At 48.1% G+C, this 15,909-nt stretch overlaps 1 protein-coding gene across 1 annotated transcript in view; it reads right to left on the bottom strand.

Annotated features, from left to right (window-relative positions):
* ZFHX3 (zinc finger homeobox 3) overlaps positions 1 to 15,333 on the bottom strand; it is a 231,494-nt gene extending 216,161 nt beyond the window's left edge. Inside the window, 1 exon segment of the mRNA XM_033127097.1 lies at positions 14,983 to 15,333. The gene's annotated coding sequence lies outside the window, so the exon portion shown is untranslated.
* Between the last annotated feature and the right edge of the window lie 576 nt (positions 15,334 to 15,909).

Raw genomic sequence — 15,909 nt, 5'->3', positions numbered from 1 at the left:
ATTTGGAGCACTCTGGTTATCAGGAAGCCAAAGGGAAGAGCGGTTTTACTTGGTCTGGAGGAACCTCGACCTGCTTTGACAATCTACTTCGGTTCCTGCTTCATACAACAAATTTCTGCTTAATTGCTGTTTTGCATTTCGTTGAGACATCGAGTAAACAGTACTTAAGTGTTTCCAGACAAAAACAATAACTCACTAATGACTAAGGCACTGCTAATTAAAATGTCCCTGTGATGGCGTGACTGGACCGGGCGCCACCACAGGGAACAGAACTGCCTGGGCCTTGAATGCATGAACCAGAACACAAATGTTGGGGTGGGGGGGGCAGTGACATTTAACATTCCACTCCTTCCTCTGCAGGTCACAATGGCCCTCTGGCTGCAAAGAAGGGAGCCCCTTCCTGGAACTGTGAGGGGCGGAGTAGAATAGGAAGCGTTTGGGAGTGGGGGAGTAGGGGCACTGGGATTTCAGAGGGAATGCCAGATCCCTAGCAGAATGTGCATTCTAGAAACTTGTGGGTAAAGTGACCTAGTGTGGCTCTTGAGACTTTGAGTTCCCATGTTCCCCCTGAAGAAGAAAAAAAAGTACGTGTCCTACTCTAGTAGGGGAGAAAGCCAGAAAATGTGTTAAACGGATCAAATAGATCTTCAGAGACCACACTTGTTACAGGGATGAGGGTCCAAAAACATAAGTGCCCAATTACCCTTTAAACAAGAAAAAAGATTCAGAAAGATGCAACAAAGGTACACTATACCACATGATCGATGCTAAGGTATTGGTTTAACCAAATACCAGGGGTGCCCAAAAAATGTACACAGTGGACACTTTGGTCAGCGTTGCTCAAGCCGGAGTTCACCGTAATCAGAAGTGTATGGACGCTGATGGGAACCACTTTGAGCACCTGTTGTAATTGCAGAAGTCAAACGTGATTGTATTCATCTTTTGTCATCGGTATATATTATTACAATTTTAATACAGTTTTCTTTTCTTAAAATGTATATACATATTTTTGGCACACTCTGTGGTCAAGATTCATAAGTGCACGTGACCAAGTAACGGGAACATAGAAAACTTCTCTTCCTCCCCAAATAAGACATTAAAAATAACTAGACTTCCCATAATAGCTTTCCTCTCCGCTCTCTTAAACTTTCAGTCCTATGGATGGGGGCCTCCTGACGTCACTGTTTAAATCTCAGCATTCACAACCAAAAAGAAAAGAAAAAGAGGCAGCCGGGAGTCCGGGAGCTTGCAGAGGGCTGTATCTTCCTCAGGGCAGGTTAAAGACCTGCTAGTTAGCAATGGGAAGGGGTGGGGACAGTCATTGAAACCGCAGGGGCCTAATACCCATTTGTATTCACACTCAGACCCTTTAGGGATATAAAATCGGAGAGGTTGAACTGTTTACATTCACCTAATGCTCAAGTAAACAAATCAGAGTCCGAGTGGAGGGGTTTCGGGCTGGGCTGTGGCCAGACCCCCCTCTGTGCGGGGGAGCAGGATGGGGAAAGGGGGAGAAGGCTGACAGCACGTCAGTACTGGGCACTGAAGACAGACAGAGGCCGGGCTCCCTGTCCCACCCCACCCCCGCTTCTTCCCCCAAGCCGGGGCCCTCCAGGACCCCACACGGCCCATCTTAATTCTGCCCTCAGAGACCACAGAAGCTTCCAGAGGAAGATGGAGGAGGAAGATGAAGCTGAGGGAGAAAGAAACTCCTTTTTCCTTCCAGGCCATTGGTGGTGGTGGTGGGGGGAGTTCCTAAACAACTATTGTTACTGGAGAACTGAGCCCCCTCCCCCACTCTCTCTCTCCTGGCTTCCATGTCACCGCCCCCCAACCCAGCCTCATCAGGTCATGGCAGAAGTGAACTAGGAGCCGCTGGATCCCACAGCAAGGCCTTATCATATCCTCTAAAAACGTGAACGTTTTCAACTTGACTGGGAAAGGGGGGGGGGGGGTCCTGGCACTCCTTTTAAATGCAGATTTGAACTTTTCACCCGGGGTCAGACAGCTGCGCTACTCGGTCCCCGGCAGAGGCCGGCGCCGGGGCCACTCAAGCTCACACTTTCACAGTTTTTTTCCTGCCTGCACGGGAGGCCGGCCTGTTGAAGGAATTAGATACCTCCTTCCCTAAACCCCCAAACTCACACCCGCCTCTCAGCTTACATGGGGCACAAATCCTACTGTCCTCCCAGAGGAGGCCCTCGCATGGGCAGAGGATTGGCTGGCGGGGTGCTCTGGGCCCAGCAATGGCAAAAGGAAATTGTCCTTATCACATGCATCGACTAAGGAATGCTACGATCAATAGTGAGAAAACCCGGGTACTTAACCACGGCTCTGGAAGAAGGCGCGTCCTCTGTGGGACACGGTTTACAGCTGCTCTTTCTGCTAGCAGAAGCCAGTGGACAGCCTTCCTGGCTACGTACTCATAAGCGCTGTAACGTTTGAGGGACTTAGAAGCAGCCAGCTTTGATAAGAAGTCCACTTCAGGAGTGAACCAAAGAAAAATACAAACACCCTTTTTAAAAACTATCTAGGCTGGCACTCCTTGCCTCTATCATGTCCCTTAGCCTCCTGTGTAAGGTGGTTTCTGATTTTTCCTTAACGCTCCCTGTCCCTCCCTTTCTCTTCCTCCAACCAAAGATGCCCACTGGCCCTAGACTCTGAAGAAAGGGTTCCACGAGGTGCCGTTAAGATCATGTGGGAAATGAGAAATCCAAACACACACGAAGGGAAGAAGAGATGTGGTTTCTTGTGGGGATTGGTGATCTGGTCAATGGGTCCTGCACTTCACATCTGGCCAGCACTGGAGCCTCCGAAAGAAAGGCCCCTCCCAGTGACACACCACCTGGGTCAGGCCAACCAACCAGGAAGCCTGTGTGATGTCGGAGAGGCTACTGCACAGGTTACCCATGTATTCAAGGTCTTCCATTCATGCCCCGTCCCACCACAAACTGGGAAGCCACCATGGACAGGGTGAAAGGAGTGTTTCTAGAAGCTTCCCACATACCTGCCGGTCTGTAGTTTCATGAATAAAGAGGAGGTGACATAGAAAGCCCTCAGACTGTTGTAATAAACACACCAGGACTCACACAAAGGAGAGCTGTCCTGTCCTGTTCTTCCCGTGCCCCCCCCCCCACCGCCAGCACCACCCCACGCACCCCACCCCCCAGCACCAGAGTCTGGCCCACCTTGCTTCCACTGCTGGTACCGGGATTCTTCGTTTGGAAAGGCCTTCAAAGTCAGGTGCATACACCTCCCCCTCCCACCTGCATGCCATAAAGCAAGTTTACAAAACATTTGCACAGCAGCATCACGTTCTGCCTCCTAACAATCCCATGAGGATGCTGTGGAGTGGTGTAGTTTTTACAGAAGGAACTGTGTAGATGAGTCCACACACCCTGAACCCCCGCAGATGGAAACAGGTGCTCGCGAGGGACGATGAGTGACTCAACTCCATCGACTGAATGTTTCAGAAGAGCCCAGGGCAGCATCCTTTTATACTATCCCCGCCCTGTCCAACAGGTAGCCACCCAGCCCCTTGTGGCAACTGAGCCTGTGAAATGTGGCCAGTCTGAACTGAGATGCGCTGTTAACCATAAAATACATGCAGGATTTTTTTTTTTAAAGAATGCAAAATGCCTCTCATTAATAGTTCCTTTTTTTAATATTGATTACATGGTAACACAACATTTCAGATATACTGGGCTAAATAAAACATATTCTTAAAATTAATTTCACTGGTTCCTTTTTAATCTTTCAACGTGACTACTAGAGCACTTTAAATTACATACGTGGCTCACAGTGTGTATCTGTCGGTTGGGGCTGCTCTAGAACCATGGCCTGTCTTTCAGCTTCAGATTCAGCCAGGAGTTAAGTGTTCTTGAATATGATTGAGAGGGAATTTTCTTGTCTAATTTGAACATCCCCCTAAAGCTACAATGTAGCGACTCCCAAGGAATACTTTTAATTGTGCTGAAAAATCTTTGTATCCAAACAACCCATTGTCAAATTGCAACGTTAAGGGAAAAAAAAAAAGGTGTAAGTTCAGATGAGTGCCAGAAGTTAGACAAGGTCTTTGGAATGGGGCCTCTCTTCCAAAGTATTATCACTTACTTCTGAGACCAACAGTTTCCTTTAAAATAATAAGTTGTTTATTGTGGTTGAATACAAGAATTGCCTTTTACAAGGCTTGCCTAAATAGTCCAGCTTGATTTCTTACTATCAAGAGCAGAGTCTCTCTTTTAACTGCTCTTTCGATAAAATATACCCAGCAGGAGCCTGGTACCCCACCCCCAACTACACACACTGTAGAGTGGGTGGGAAGGGAAGGAGGAAGGGGCAGAGAGCACGGACATGGCCCCTTTCCTATTAGAAAGTGGCCCATCCTACCCTAGGGATCACAGGCCAGTCTCATTTCTTCATGTAAATGAACTTTGTAGCTACCTCCTCAAAGAAGAAAAGCTGCACAGATGCGGAAGGCCCATCCTGGGGCACACAATTACAGCCATTTGCATTCCTCCAGCAGGAGGATTAGCACAGGAATGTGCTCTGCAGCTTTGTGGGGGGAACGGGAGTTTAGGAAGAAAGGAATGGGGGGGCGTTATTTCTCCCTGGTCTGTCCATCCAAAGCTCTATGATACACTTCCACTTCTCTGAGAGTCAGAAAGTGGAAGTAACTCCTGCTCGAGCTTTCTAAAGAGGGGGAGGTTGAAAAGGCGGGGGGAGAGGAAAGGGGAGGGGGGCTGCTTGTATTAGAACTGCCCCTCCTGGTGCTTTGATCCCCTCGGTCGCTAGGAGAAACCAACTTTTCTCCTTGGGTTAATCAAAACCAAATTACTCAGGAATGTGGCAGGACAGGTCTGAGCTTCCAGGTCCCTTTGTCTTTGAGGATTTAAAATGAAATAATTTTTTTTAAGCAGATGTAGTGGCTTACTGGGTAAGTAAAGTGAAAAGTCCGAAGGAACCTTAGACCACATCCCCCGTCGTCCAAAAAAAAAAAAAAGGGCATCCATAAAATATCAATAAAGAAATTACAGTGTAGATTAAGGCCCAAAATCAAAATAACATTCCATTTTATCCTTATTGTCCCCCCTCCAGAAAAGACACCCCCCAAAGAAAACTATACCTGTCAAAGTGCAAATAAGAAACCATGCAAGATGTAAGCAACACCCAAATGCTGTACCCAGATTATAGAATGTATTATGGATAGCAAAGTTCCCCCAGCTCAAGAACATACTTTTTCCAAGAACAAAGCTTGGAAGTATTTTTCCATGCAAGGTTCTTCCTTGGGAATACTAGGTGCAGGAAGGAGAGCATCCAGTCGCTATCCAAATGCATCCATCAAATCCATGGTGACTTTGTAAACTTTGGGATGTCTTAAAGTTGTAAGACGGGCAGTGTTCTGGGAACAACTCAATGTAGGTAGGGATGAAAGGATCTCATTGGGTGACAGAAAACACCACTGCTCATTGGCTGTCCAGAAAAAGCTAGGAACTCACCATTCAAAGCTGCCCTGTTTACTAGGAAAGTGTGCTGGGTGTGCTGAATGCAGTTTCAATAACTCAAGAGGCAACAGGAAAAGGCTGACCTCAAAGATGAAAGAAACCTGGGGCTCAGGGCTGTAGTAAGGCCTCCACACCTCGCCGGCTCACATCTCTGGCAGGCTTGTGGCACTGTGAGGGGTGTGGGCCTGCACTCCGGGCTACTGGAAACCCTACAATGCAACACCCCAGTGCATATTATTACAGACAGCAACCAGGAGCAGTAATATGAGTAGCTCTTTGTGCATTAGAAAATGCCACCAGGCTTCACTGCAAAACCTGATGAGTCCACACTGCCCCCCTCCAAAAAATGATAAAATAAACAGAGCACCACCAGTTACACTGCAGAGCCTGGACTCAAAAGATAAAATGAGGCCAACACACAGGCCTGACTACCAGCTTGCCATAAATTGTAACTGGCCACAGGCCTATGGTTATCTAGAAGGTTGCACTAAAGTAACTTTTAAAATACTCTTCACCTTATCTTTAGGCCCAAACACACACATACATCACCCGTCTTAGATCTCTGCCATTAGTGTTCCATTTAGATTTTCCAAAACAAGGTCATCCCAGTAGGCCCTTCCCCTGTTTCCGGTCACAGCTGCGGACTTTCACCCCCTTCTCCAACAAAAGGGACCTTGTACACAAAATTAACCCGAACCATTAGTCTTTGCGGTGAGAGAGAGAGTACGCTGAGCGCCCTCGGAATATTTACCCTCCTGCCAGGCCAGGCCCAGGGTGCTGCCCAGAGGGCCTCCCCCACAAAGGCTGGGGGAGCTGCCCCAGAGATTAGAGGCCCAGCTCTCTCAGCCTCCGCTCCATGCTGCAGCTGTGCAGCCAAGGCCCTACTTTTCAGAAAATAAACACACAAAGCGGTTTTTTTTTTTTTTTTTTTTTTTTTTAGTTTTTTCAAGAAAGAAGGAAAAAACTTTTTCCTAGACTCAGTAACTGTAGAAACAGTTTGATTTCACAGCTGAAAGGGCCAGGACCATCCCAGGTATTGCTGAGCTGTCCAATATCAATATAGAAACCACTAGCCACATATGGCTTCCAAGCACTGGGAACGTAGCTAGTCCCAACTTCTGAAATTAGAATGCTGTGGGGGTATTGTGGGTTGCATAAAATATATTTTAAACTTAATTCCACCTGTTTCTTTTTACCTTTTTATTAATGTGACTGCTAGAAAATGTATAATTACGTATGGCTGGATTTCTATTTCTGTGAGACGGCACTCTAGAGGATGAAAATGTTACAGCCTCAAACACATGCCCATTACCATGCCCTACAGGGAAATGCTTAATTTTTAAATGCTAAAAAGGCCATAACATTAAGCAAATGGCAACATCTGATTTAGCTAGGTGAAATCACAAGCTCAGAGGATGCTCAACAAGTATGTCTAACTTGAAAGAGGCGGCAGGGATCTGACATCTGTGTATCCAGGAGAAACAAATGCAATCTCTATCCCAGTTCTCAGCTGGGGATGATTCTGCATCTTCATCAGAGTGGGCAATTCCTGGAGACATTTTTGATTGTCAAGACAGGGTGGCAGGGTGCTACTAGCATCTAGTGGAGATGATTTAGCCAAGGATGCTGCTAAACGTGCTAGGATGCACATGACAATCCCCTCCCCTAACAGAGAATTATCAGACCCCACATGTCAACAGCGCCCACACACAACCAGGAAATGACTGGATCTGAGGTCCAAGCAAGCACACTTAAGATTTCCAGGGGTAGTGGGCTCGGGGGAGGAGAGGAAAGGGGGAAGGGCATCACTTTGCCAAAAAAAAAAAAAAAAAAAGCGGCTTCTCTGCAGGCAGGGCTCAGAACTGGTGACAGGTATTTTTAGTGGGATAAACAACGTGGGCAAATGAAAATAATAAAAATGTTAAAACTATATGCAGTTTCTCACTAGACTGAGGACTGAGTGTCAAGAGTTGATAGGTCTGGGCAGCTCTGTTTTTCAAGCTCGTGGGTAAAAAACTGGGGTTTAAAGCTGAGAGCAACATGAGCCAGTCACCCCTGCATACAAAGTGACACCTCCCATGGAGGATTCGCCCAGTGGCTTGCCCAGCTCCCCACTCCTGACCACACAGGTTCCTGTGAAGGGCGACAGAGCAGCCCAGGAGATGTGACCGGGCCTGCAGGGGCAGGAAGGGAACAGGGCAACAGACGGAGGAGGCGAAGACAGGAAGAGCACCGAGATGAATGGGAACAGCCCCTATTGCGGAGCCAGGCTGGGAGGCATTGCAGGAGGGGGGCGGGGAGGCCACAAGATAATTAACTCAGCAAGTTGATAGTATTTGCATATAAATGCCTCACAAATCACGACAAACAAGCCTGGACGAGTCAGGCCTATTAGCATATACACGCCAGCCTGGGAAGGCCTCTCTAGGTGGGTCATTCAGTGGGCTGCTCACTTAGAAGGCCGCCTGCCAGCCTAGAGGAGACAGGCTGGGGGGCAAGTGGGGGGGGGCTGGGGAGGACAGAAGACACTGTGTCTATTTCAGACCCTTTCACTCCTGAACTCAGTTGCAGGATATCAAAAAGAGCTGGTTTTCTTCCCAGGCAGTAAGTGAAGAGCCGAAGAAAGGCGCGGCTCTTTCAGTTTCTTTCTTCCAGGGTGTTAGGAAACAAAAGGTAGCAGAGGCCATCAGCAGCAACAAAAGAAATACAAAGGAAAAGGATATGGGGATGGGAACTAACATCTGTGGGGAGGCTACTGGATATGCTATAGGCAGTAGAAAGCCTTGTTTTCTATTTAATTCCCACGATAAACGCGAGGTGTGTTATTATGCCCATTTTACAGATGACGGAAGGAAAGCTCAGAGAGGTTAAATGACTGGTCCACGGTCACACAGGTAGGCTGGAGCAGAGCTGGGCCTCATGCCTATGGTCCCAGGAGATGGATACAGGCTAAAGCAGAGTGGAGATCAGGACCTGGCTTCCCAAAGGGCAGGCTCATTGGATTCATCTCTGCTTCTGCCAGGACACTGAGTGTGAACAACAGAACTCCAGAACCCCATTTCAAGGGCTGATTCATAAGTGGCTCTCTGATCCTAAACGGGACCCTACCCTGTTTTATTTTGTAATTATCTCATTCCTTCAACCAATGAGGAGGACCCCACCTCCCTCCCATTGGACACTTGAGGGTCTGCATCAGCCAATTTCTCCACTGTCTGGATAATTGTTACAGATTCCCCAGCAAGAGCAAAATAAATTAGTGGTCCTTTGCCAAAAGGTGTAAAAGTTCTCTGCTTTCACCAAAGACATCTCTACCTCTGGGTTTCATACCTATTGAAGGAAAAACCAACTTCAACTCCTTCTTTGAAAACGTGCGGGGCGGGGGGAGTCCCCTTTTATTTTCACTTCTGCCATTCTTTACCTGGAACTACATTTTAAAAGTAAGCCAGGTGGGCCCAGGTAGCACGTGTTCAAATTGTCAGGTACACAGGTTGACAGTCTTCAATGCCCATCCCTAGGCAACCATTATGTAATGAATATAAAAGTGATACAGTTTGAGAGCCTGGCAGAACAGAGGTGGCATTTAAAAGCAGTTGCTTTAGCAGTGACATCAACCTCCTGACACACGGAATCCACAGGCCTCTCCTTTAAGTGTCCAAAAGTTGACTGGACGCTTTAGCAACGATGCAGATGTTCCATGGAGAAATACGGAGCTGTTACAAGAAAAGCAAAACCACTCCCCCTACTAGCCAAATGTACATTAAGAACCAAGGCCCTGAGCCAAAGAGCATTTTTAAAAGCAGGGCCTGAAATGGTGGAAGAGGCTTGCATTGTTTCTTGCAGTGAAGAAAAATTGTTTAAAAAAAAAAAGAAAGAAAAGTTGCTGAGAAGGAGAAAAAAAGGCATACATGTGTTTTTTGGCATATTTTCACTGGACAAAGATGGCAGGAAAAGAAAAGTTGTCCAAAATAGCCACTCAGAGACCAGAAGTATGAGAAGTAAATAAGCTCATGTCTACACATACATACTTTTTATAGACTTACAGGAGTTTCGACTCTTGAAAAGAGTTTTTTTATACACTACAGGGAGATTTCCATATTTGAATGGGCACTTAGATGACGGAGGTGGCGGGTAGGCCTTACAGGGTTGAAATCAAATATCAAATTAAGCCCCTTGGTCTTTTCTTCATTCAGCTAATCTGACTCCAGCCTCTCCACAAAGGAAATTCAAGTGAGAAGACAGCCACCTGTGAACTGGAATTTTAATATTGAAATGCGGAGCCTACAACAGAGAGGCAGTCACAAGTCCTCATTCAAAATCAAGCTCAACCAATATACTCAAAAAATGTTTCTCCAGTCACATTCCCAGAGGAAACTGGGCAACACCAAAAAACCAAGAAGCACACAAATTTGCTCTTTGCCCCCTCAAGATGCGCAAGTAATTCAGCCCTTCTTACCCATTAAGAAATCTACACAGCGCCCCTCCCAGTCTACAAGCCCACATCATGCTTAACCAACCCTTCTCTTTAGCTACCACGCCCCAACACACACACACACACACACACTAGGAGGTGTGAGCAGTCACCAACTCCAGCCTCCAGAAGCACACAAGTAGGGGAGAGTCTCACTCCCAGACCAAAGGTTTGTGGCTGAAATCACTTTCAGGACAGTGCATGAAATCGGCAGCAGATGAAAATTCCACCGTCTTTTCTCAGAGTCCAATGGAGCCAGTTTTCCCAGTTCAGAGTCTCCTTACACAGATATTCCATAAACTCCCAACTGTTGCTCCAAAGACCCACTTGAAATTAAAGACAAGATAATCATTTAAGAAAGCCTCTAAGGCCATTAAGTGATTAGCAGAAGGGGAGGAGGATCCGGTGCTTCCCGGCCTTCACAAGGGGCAGGCTGCAGGGGCAAGGGTGGGGTAAGGGAGGGGGTAGCTGATTCAGCAGCAGCCAGAAGGGGCAAGGGTGGGAGGGGAGCACAGGTTTGGCCCACCCCACTCCTTAGACCAAATGCAGGGCGGGAAGAGGATGGAAACATCTGCGGGGTGGCACAAAATTCAAAGAAAAAGTAGCTGAACCACCTTAGACCCTACCTCCCTTGACGCCCCTCCCCCCATAGGAGGCCAGCTAAGGCCTCTCTGGAGGGGTGCACCCCATGCATTAATCCTATCGCTGACAAGACTGCCTGGTGACCCTCCCAAGGGAAGGGAGAACGGCTCACCCAAAAGGCAGATTAAGTCCAGGCATTTTGCTAAGAGGCCCTGTCTGGGGTGAAAACCAACAAAACAGAAGTCTTGCTCTGTGAAATGAAGCCAAATGTGCCACCCCTAGCAAACGTTCTATGTCTCCTTCCCCACTTTAATTCACGCCCTTATCCCTGCAAAAGCAAGAAACTCCAGGAATTAGGAGTAAAAGAAAGAGAGAAACATCTAATGAAAAAATCAGTTTTAAAAGTAACAAATAGGGAGCAAAGACACCTTCCTTAGGCAAAGAACTCTCTAGCAACACACCCTTCACTTCTGGGCCATGCAAAGCCCTGTCCTCACCATCTTGTCCCCTGCTCCAAAGAATGAAAACCAGAAAAAAAAAAAAAACCATTCCGTTGTCTCAGTGCTTCTGAAGCTTCAGCATAATGCTGCTGTCAGATGTCCAGCTCCTGTCCATCTAGAACTCATTTACCATATTAGTGAAAAAAGGCCCCCAACATCTGATTGTCACTTCCCACATGTTCAAAGAGAACGATCTGGCAGCCAACTTTAAGTCATACAGAAAAGGAATTTGACAGTTGTTGATTTTGTAGTTTTTCTCCTTAATCTGGATTTGGAGAGAGGCTTGCCAATGAGCCAAGACTGTTGCTGGGTGTCTCCCTCCAGGCAGTTTGACTCAATCTTAGCTTCTGTGTGTTTGTTTCTCAGAGCAGCCTAAGGACTCAGGACACAGCACTTCAGACAGAACAGGCACACTGTAATATTTGATTGAGATTAGCTCCTGCAAAGGAATTCCCTTGCCTGGATTCTAGTAAAACTGGCTCCCCTTTGTCCCTGACCACAGTTTGGAACTCAGGCAGAGAGGATGGTGATGCTGAGCTGTGCTGCGATTTCTAACAATCACCATCACAACCAAATTCTCACACCAGAGTATATGGAGACCCCTACCCCTCCACGAAGTTCACTGTGAGGGGAATCTGCCTTCCTGTGGTGTTTTCAACATAAAGCAACCATGCTGGTTAATTACACCAGTCTCGGGAACCAGAGTAGGCCAACAGGCGCAAGCATTACAGAAATAGGCCAGGCTAAGAGCAAGCATCCATTTTAATAACAAATGAAAGTATAAACCACAGCACATGCTGTACTTCTTGAGTTTACTGATGTTCGACGTCAGGTGCATTATCCCTGTAATACTGTTGGCAAATGTGTGAGATGGAGCTTGCAAGTTTCTTCAGGTCAGAATTACGGTTGCCTCCCCTGCAAGACCAGGCTAAATAAGCCCTTCTGCTTAAGAAGCAAGCTAGCTACTAACTGTCAAAAGTGGGTTTAAGGGCAGCTGGTTAGCTCAGTTGGTTAGAACACAGTGCTCTTAACAAGGTTGTCGGTTCGATCCCCACATGGGCCACTGTGAGCTGCGCCCTCCACAACTAGACTGAAACAACTACTTGACTTGGAGCTGATGGGTCCTGGAAAAACACACTTAAAATAAATAAAAGTTAAAAAAAAAAAAGTGGGTATAAAGACAACTCACTTTCTTTCCCTTCCAAGCAATTCCAGCCATTTCCTACACTTCTATAAAAATGTTACTTAGTCACTTAAATATTTACTTTTTAACATGAAACTGTTGCAACTTTGCAATAAAAATAATTTAAGTAACGTTCTGCTTTGGGCCCTGGCGTATTTCTCACACTAATGCTTCAGAAGGAAAAAAAAAAAAAAGCCCCAATATCCAAAAGGAACAATAGCACACAGTGACAATAAGGACATACTCCTTGGATACCACCTGTGACCAGAACTGAAGAAACCAAGCTAAATCATCGCCAGCCCCAGATAATATTTCACTAGTATTTATTCTAATGAACTAACAACCTTTAGGTCACCCAAGGTGAGCCAGGCATGTTCTGGGAGCGTCTAGTAATCATCATTTAAGGTCATAATGACGAAAACTGAAATCTCGCTTATTTTAGCTCCTTGCCACTGGGCAGTCCAATTGGCAGCGAGATTACACGGCAGTTAAATCTATTCCCAAAGCAGGAAGGAAGGCACTTCACTGTCCTGTTGGGAGGAGCCAAACAGAGGCCTGCTGAGAGCTCTGTTTTATTTGGGTCCTTTCCACCCTGCCTGAGCCTTCATTTGTGCAAATAAAAGACGGAAGGGAAGAAACCAAAATTCAAGTTTCAGGTGGTTGGGGAAGCAGCTCGGATTTTTTATTTTGGAAGAGGTAGCAAGTGTTGCTCAATAGCTCTGTCAATCAAAACTGTTTTCAGGAGAACTGGAAAAAAGCAGCTCTATCCCGCAGAAAGTTCAGCCATTTCAAAAGAGCGTTGAGAAAGGGAGGTGACCCATGTCATAGACAGTAGGTCTTCAAGTCACTTAATTCCTTGTGATTCCAAAAGGGCTGTTTTTAAAGTGTGGAAGTGCTTGCTTCTGCATCTGCCCCATGTTGTTAAATAACACTTGTGTAATTAAATAAAAGAGCAAAGTGTGACCCTAGCCCATTCTGAGAGGCACTTACACGCTCCCTGAAAACATGCTGGAAACGCAATGCAGACAATCTCTTTAGTCATGTAATTTAAGGAAAGGAGAGAGAGAGGGAAAGTTTCTTTTGGCCTTCACAGCCACACCCCCTCTGAAAGGGGGGCCTTTGGGGTCTCTGCAAAGTAGAATGAACACAAATACAGGTATGCAAACATCCAGGTATGTACCTCTCTCCAATGACCCCATTCTTGAAACCCTTAAATTATTTCGAACTACGGTCTCCTGACTCCTCTCAGACTCCACCTCTATTCTCTAATTGCTGTTCGTATTGGGGCTGGGTCATGAGAAGGGTTCAGAATCTCAGGCTGCCAGTGGCAATTCTGATAACAAGGAACAGGCCCACGTCCCTGGTCTCAGCCTTGCTCGATCAGGTTACCTTGGAAGGTGTATGTTTTCCTCTCAAATGCAATCGCAGCCCCAGCACTCAGGCTTCCCTCTCCAGCCCAGCCTACTGGAACTCATGATTTTTAGGGTTTCCCCTTGAAAACTCTCCAGAAACCACAGCCATTAAAAGAACATGAAGGTTTGACACCTCCTGAATTTAGGAATGAGGGGGACTCGAGGGGCCAACTCTACAAACTCGCACCTGCTGCTTAAGGGCAAAAAAATGAAGTTCCCAGGCTAGCGTGAGCTTTAAATTATACTCTATTTATTTAGTGACCTGTCTCCAAAGATCTCAAAGCATGGGATGAAATAAGATGACGCGTAACTTTCTCACTATCTACCTTCCAGGTTTAAGTTTGTTTTCCTTGCTTGTCTTGATACATTCCACCCAGCAGGCCGCAGCCTGAGGGAGAGGCATTCTCCCTGTGTCCAAGTATCTATCCACTCTGAGGTTATCTGTCAGTGGTCTTTAGAGTCTTCAAGTCCAGTTAAATGACACAAACACAGGGTGGGGGAAGGGATGACCCTTGTAGATTCACCTGCTCCCAGGTTTCATTTAAACCGGTTTATACACCATGCACCATGTGCCAGGCAATGCACTCAGACTACCTGTGGTCTCTGCCCTCCAGGCGTTTTCCCATCATAACACAGGTACGTCCAAAGCAGACAGGACCATTTTCCAGAAAGTTCTTTTCCCTCTAAGCCTACAATCATTACTTTTTTTTTTTCTTTCTGCTACTGACCTAACTTGGGCATTCCTTCTTTAACAGGACAAACATCTCAGCTCTCCCTCTGGACCACCCCTCCACCCCATGGAAATGAAAGCTGCTCTGGTTTTTCCAGAGTGGAAACAAACAAAAATTACAGGGTGGCCAGGTGGATTTCCAAAGGTGCCTTCCAGTTCCCAAACTCTGATTCTCCCTTTAACTGCTCCCTTTAATTGCTCAACAAGGCATTCTTCATATTGTTTTGTACTGACCAGTCACTTCTCTTGGGCTGAGAAGGGTGCATTTTTAGATGGCGGAACCCGAACTCTAAATGACACCAGCATCTCAAGTATTCAGAAGGAACTAATCCAAAAGCAAAATAAGGAAGGAAGGAGGGGGGGAAGAAAGATGGAAGGGAGGAAAGGAGGAAGGACTTTACTCTGTGCCCAGCAGAATTCAGAAGCTCTCACTCCAGGTAGGTTCCAATTGGATCTAGTAGTTCAAGTGCATCCAGCATGCCCTTCCCCCACATGCCCCAAGAGAATGGGAAGTTCAGCCAAGACTCGCAGCACCTGCCTGCAGCTCCAGGCCGGCTGCGCGGGCCCGGCAGGCGGGCTGGCGGGGGAGGAGGCTCGACTCACCTGGCATACAAAGGCTCCGCACACCTCCGGAGAGAGGAGGCACTTGCAGGTCTGGGGGCCGCTGCGTGCGCGACAGTGGGAAATTCCTGCGGCATCCAGGCCCCAAACTTACCCACCCCCGGAGGCATTCTGCCCACCTCCCGCTGCCCCCGGGGCTCCGAGGTGGCCCTGCCTAGGTGCAAGGGTGCCGCAATCAGGGGAAGGGGGCTCATGGTGGTGGCCGGAGCTGGCAGTCGTCCTTCCCCGGGAGGGAGGGTCCCCCGGCGTTCAACGGGGATTCACCCACGGGGCGAGGCGCTCGCGCCCCTGTCCCCGGCCTGCCCGCCGCCGGCTCGGCCGCCCGCCCGCCCGGAATCGCTTTATGTAAATGAAGCTCAACTCGCAGTTTGCGGCGCGCACCGCCGGGGGAAGGGGGGCGGGCGGGGCGGGGGGCCTTCGGGGAGCCACATTACACAGCAACAAAGCGGAAGGTTAATTTGAAACTCACAGCCCCGCCGCTGCTCCACTCCCCGGGCAAAGCCTGACATCTACAGTCGTGCCGGGCGCAGGCCGGGTGCTCAGCAGCGGCGGTGGCCGCGCCCGCGGGGACCCGGGGACACGAGCGGGCGCGCGAGACCCGAGTGCTCGGCCGCGCTCCGGGCACAGGCCTCCGGGCAGGCCGGGCCGCGAGCCTGGCGCCTGGGGACTGGAGCCCTGGGCTGCCTGGCCTGTGCCTTGCCCGGAACCCGCCCGGCGGGAACAAAGCCCCGTCCTCCCCAGGCACTGACCCCTCACTCATCAAAAGTCAGGGGCCGGCCTAGAAGCGGGCGAGAAGAAAGGGATGCGCCCTCGGCCACAAAAAGCAGCCTGGGGCCTCCAAACCGGAGCCATCGGTCTCTGGGCCCCATTCACGTCACAGCCAGGCCACTCTAGCATGGGGACATTAGC

This window comes from Rhinolophus ferrumequinum, chromosome 15, assembly GCF_004115265.2.
Source record: "Rhinolophus ferrumequinum isolate MPI-CBG mRhiFer1 chromosome 15, mRhiFer1_v1.p, whole genome shotgun sequence".
NCBI lineage: Eukaryota > Metazoa > Chordata > Mammalia > Chiroptera > Rhinolophidae > Rhinolophus > Rhinolophus ferrumequinum.
The sequence above is the reverse complement of the archived record's forward strand: the minus strand, read 5'-3'. Positions and strand labels throughout refer to the sequence as shown.